The following is a 5,389-nucleotide window of genomic DNA, read 5'->3' as shown; positions in this document are numbered from 1 at the left end:
TTTATAATAAATATATAATATATGTAAAGTATAAAAAATATGTGTTAACTAATTTTATGTTATCAGTAAGGCTTCTGGTCAATAATACGCTATTAGTGCTTAAGTCTGGGGGGAGTCAGAAGTTATATGTGGATTTTTCACTGCACGGGATGGCATTCCCAACATCCCCAATGCTGTTCAAAGGTCAACTATAATTAACGTAGGAGAAAACAAGTAAAAAGAAGTTTAAATATTGAGTAATATCCCAATAAAATCTTTTATTCCAGCAACCTGTTAATATACAGTCAGAAGTTCTTTCTATTGCAAATATCTAGAAATGACGCATACAATTCTAACATTTTCTTAAGATCATAGCTTCAAATAAATGAAATTAGTTTAAACCCTTGGTCACAGGAACACAGAATAACAAAAACCAGATCAGTTAGTACATAGTTGAGGGGATTTGCTGGCTCATCTGGCATGGGACAGAGGACTACACTAGAAACCAAACGTCTGTGAGATACCACCTACATCGGGGAAGAACATGAGACCTGAGCCCATGCGAGATAGGAGTTGAAGTTAGACCCTCATATACAGCAGGAAGCCTTGACTGACTCCATAATTAGTAAAAGGGTGAACAAGGCAAAACAAAGAACTTATATATAAGCAAAGAAGATGGCAAAGTCTTTTCAATCACCACTTGGTTTCTAAGTTGAAAAAAAAAAATCTCCTTAGATAATTGGTAACCATGAGCTATATTACACATGGTTTCGGAGTTGGAATTTATGCCCTCCTCAAGGGTACAGAATGCCCAAGTTGAGATGCTATCATAAAAATGAGCCCCTGAATAGTGATACTCCTAGTATACTCAGAAAAGCAAATGCGAAGCACTCTTCAGAGGCAAGTTCCTCTAGGGCTGAACAGAATCCATACATAAACTCCTCAAGTAAAACTGTTCCTGCTGTGACATTAAAAAGCACATAAGCAATACTTACCTGGCAGGGTAGATACCATGATTACAAAAGTGGTTTCCCCAGGTGAGGCTTATCCATTGCACTCTAGATGTGTTGACCCCTGCGATTTCTCCAAATGTGGGAAACTCAACTGCATAATTTGTGGTAGTGGGGGAGTAGGTTTGCACTTTCCCCTGAAATTAAAAAAAAAAAAAGGCACATGAGCAAAAATCAGCATTCTCAATAAAGAGGGTCAATTTAGATTCATAAGGGTTTAAAAAAACCCTTAAAGAGTATATATATATATATTTTCACACACACACAAACATATATATATATTACATTTTTGTAATATATTTAAATTAGAATATGAACTTTCTATTCATTTTTTTATTAAAGAAGTTTTAAATGTTTCATTTGAAACCTAAAGGAACCAAAGCCAAAAATCACAAAATGTGTCATATTTAACTAAAACCCAGCATCACTCTTCATTCTCTGCAGTTCTAATTCAGCTTGGTATCTGCCCTAGGCCCCTCGCACATATCCCCCAGGGAAATGAAATTGCTGCCGCACCTGCAGTCTGGGCTGTCCTTTTCTGGAATGGATGTGGTGCTTTCAAGAAAGTGAAAGTTGAAGTAGTTTATTGGTTAAGTCTTTCATGTCTTCTTTCTTTAAGAAAAAGAAAATCCAAAAGGTTACCAAAATCTGCAAGGTTATCACAGAACTGGTCTCACATTCACAAAAATTCAAACAGCAAATTGATGACTTTTAAAGTTCTCTCTGGCCAAGTTTTGTTCATTGAAACTGGCATTGTATTTGGGTTTGCCAAATATCAGGGCAGAAGTAGACTTTTGTAGTAAATCTTGCTCCTTGGAAGGAATGTGGTTGGAGAAAATCTTTGTTTTAGTCTTGCTAGAGTAAGTGTCCATCTTTTTTATTCTTTTTGTCTTTTTGTCTTTCCTACCTTGATTCTGAACCTATTTAAATGCCACCATCTGCTTTCTCCTTTTACTTCTGGACTGCTAAAGACTTCTGGAGAAATTCATAGCATTGTACCAATAGCTTCTACCTTTTCATGGTTTCTAACCTCTAGTGACTTACTATGACTCCATCTGCCAAATTTTTATTCACCTCTCCTATTTTTTTTCCATGTCCTTCAGAACATTAATCCATATGTTTTCTCTATATCTGAAGTTAAGAATTCATACAATTACATTTTGTAAATTTCCTGATTTTGTATTTTATAAGAAATTATATGAACAAAACACAGCAAAAATAAAATGTCTGGGGATAAATTCATACATTTGCATTTTCTTTGTGATAAAGTTTCCAAATGGCATGTTTTTCCCCCTAGGGCCAATGTCTTTCAATATCATAAAATTGGTAAGAAATTAGAGATGATAAATGATGTAGGCTTATGTCACTATTTTTGTATTAATAAATAATAAATACAGAATCATGTAAATTATATTAAAATTGGAACTATAAGCATTCAAAAACATTTTTATAAGTTGAATTAAACAGATGTGAGGTTTTGCTGATACTAATCTTGTACTTTAACCCTGTATTTCAATCTTACCAATGGTACTTAATCAGACCTTGCTTTTTTAGCTAAACAGTTTTAGTTTATTTTGGCATTATTTTCCTCTACTTTCTTTATAAGAGTCCCTTACTCTGTATCTGTGCTCCAGAAGATAAACACACACACACACACACACGCACACACAGATACACACACACCCTTTTTTTTTTTTTTTTTTTTTTGCTTTATGATGTCTATTCACTGAAGAACAGGGCAATAATGTATTATTAATACATTATTATGTATTATGATAATACATGAAATACATGAAAGTCTGTTCTGCTCTTACCAGTTGGTACAGACACTGTGAATCTCTGCCATACCCTAGAGTTTAAAATTACCAGGATCAATATCCATAACATCCCTGTGCCAAGTCTATCCATCTGTAAAGCAAGTTTGCAAAGAACCAGCAGCAACTTCCAGATAATAAAACTGTCCATTCAGCAACCTTCTCAGGGAAGAAAAACCAGTAACTTCTATTATTCTATCTATAATTGCTCAGATTTTTACAGTAAAAGAAAGCAACTAGAAGGACATCGGAATGGATGACTCTATCTCTGATGTCAGCTACAGAGGTAAAAACAAAAACTGAGCCAAAGGGTGCCTCTTGCTAATATTTCCTTCTCAAGAAACCCATGCAAATACTAGGAATTTTTCTGAGCTCTTTCTACCATAAACAATTCCCTATTCCTTATATATTTTTGCACTTAAAAAAAAAAAAAAAGGAGGTGAGGAAATGTCTATTGTCATTTTGATGGAGAATTCATTATCTTTTGCCGTTATATCTCTAAATCTTATAGCTCTATTTCTTTCAACATTATAAACTGGATACATTCCTATTACAGTTTTTTAGCTTCTATTTTATTTCGAGAAAGTTATCTGAGGGCATTACTTGAATGCAACAAGACATAGGATCTAAAATCATTACATGTATTTACACATGATATTTTCCTTTAACTGTGACATTTTCTTTTTATATTTGATCAATATGTTTTACCCAGTAACTATTAGATATTGATACAGATTATTAGTGGCATTCTTAGTTTTTATTTATCTCTATCAAATCTTCTTATACTCATGGTATTTGTTATGATGTGACTATTACATTACTATAAAAAATTTCACGAATCATAGAGTTTCTTGATGGAAGAGCACTGAGAGATGGTGATAAAAATTGTTCATAGTTAAAGAAACTAAACAAATAAGGAGCTAATTAATTAATGACAAAATTCAGTTTTCTGATACTTTACCAAATGCTCTTTTCATATACATCATTACTTTAAGCTTAGATTTTTGTCATCTTCTTACTCCAAACCTGCCATCATATGTATATGTTTTTGTTTTGTTTTTGTTTTTTTTAATATTTTATTTACTTATTTGACGGAGAGAGAGATCACAAGTAGGCATAGAGGCAGGCAGAGAGAAGGGGAAGCAGTCTCCCCACTGAGCAGAGAGCCTGACGCTGGGCTAGATCCCAGGACCCTGGGATCATGACTGAGCCGAAGGCAGAGGCTTTAACCCACTGAGCCACCTAGGAGGCCCCAAATGTATGTTTATAATAAAAGTAAAATTTCAGTAAAATATCACCATCTTTTGTTATGAGTCCAAATATGTTCCTTTTAGACCTCAAGTTAAGTTAATCAAATATTCATTTATCACTTAATGACACTAGTTTAATATTTCTCAAGTTACATGTAAAGAATTATCAGATGAGCATAAAGGATCCAGTTCATTGTCTAAAGTATGTTTTCAAGGTTTGACATTGTTATCAGCTCTGAACTGTAAGCTAAATTTTAGCCAATGCCTATATTTGGAGAAAACAAGCCTATTTCTTTTAAAAATAATTTAAATTCAATTAATTAACATATAGTATATCATTAATTTCAGAGGTAGAGTTCAGTTATTCATTAGTTGAATCAGCCTATTTTTGAGGGCAAGCATTCATATTACTCTGCTACAATTCTTAATCTCAGTGATCCTCATTGTTTGCAGATGAGTTGAATATATTCACTGCCCTCCTCTCAAAGGATACATTTGACAGTATCTTTTATTAGCTTATTGTAATCTGTATATCTAAATCATCTGGCACATTAGGGTTTCCTTATAAAGATCATTACTGATAATGTTGAGCTCCTTTTTGATCTTTTCTTCTATACAATGCAGAATAGTAAGAAATCTTTCCTCTATGAATTTAAAATGGGATTTTTAATCCCGACTGGCCGTAAACTAACTCTATGTGCTTGAAAGTAATTTACTTCCTTGGAGTTTCTAAAATGAAGAATTGAACACTACCTAGGTATTATCAAAGGCCATTCATCAGTTACTTTTCCTAGGCTGTAAGAAAAGAAGAGAAAAAATTCACAAAACTTGTGATAAGAAAAAAATAATACATATGTACATTTGCTTTAACTGATCTTTCAATATTTCTTTGTTGAATGAGGTTATACTAATGTTTCCCAATATCCAGGGATGATTTGGGATCTTTATTTGCCTCTTTAACTTGGTGGTCAATGTCCCATAACATACTGTGTTTGCTCAACAATGAAAGAAGACTCATTGATAAAACTTTAATTTATAGTACTATCTAAACTTTGTGTTTCCATGGTGAAAACTAACTCATAATCTAAGCATTCTTTAGCATTGACAAAGTTATATGTTTGAAGGTGTTTTACGGACCCAATGGCTGCTATGAAATAGTTATTTATTGAATATATCCAAGATATTTAATAGTCTCTTTGCTCCATTCTCTTTAAAGACTGGTTAAGCTATACAAACCATTTCAAAAATAGTCATCTGATACTATGTTGGAACATAATAAATTTCTGTAAAATAAAAATATCTACTCTCACATCCATGTTTTTTTCACAGACATAGC

General features: G+C 33.0%; 1 non-coding gene across 1 annotated transcript; it reads left to right on the top strand.

Moving 5' to 3' along the window:
- Positions 1-966: 966 nt before the first annotated feature.
- Positions 967-1,129, top strand: LOC123937623. The gene has a single exon (XR_006817503.1). It is a non-coding gene; the product is annotated as a U1 spliceosomal RNA (small nuclear RNA).
- Positions 1,130-5,389: the final 4,260 nt, after the last annotated feature.

This window comes from Meles meles, chromosome 2, assembly GCF_922984935.1.
Source record: "Meles meles chromosome 2, mMelMel3.1 paternal haplotype, whole genome shotgun sequence".
Lineage (NCBI taxonomy): Eukaryota > Metazoa > Chordata > Mammalia > Carnivora > Mustelidae > Meles > Meles meles.
This window is presented reverse-complemented; position numbering and strand designations above follow the sequence as displayed.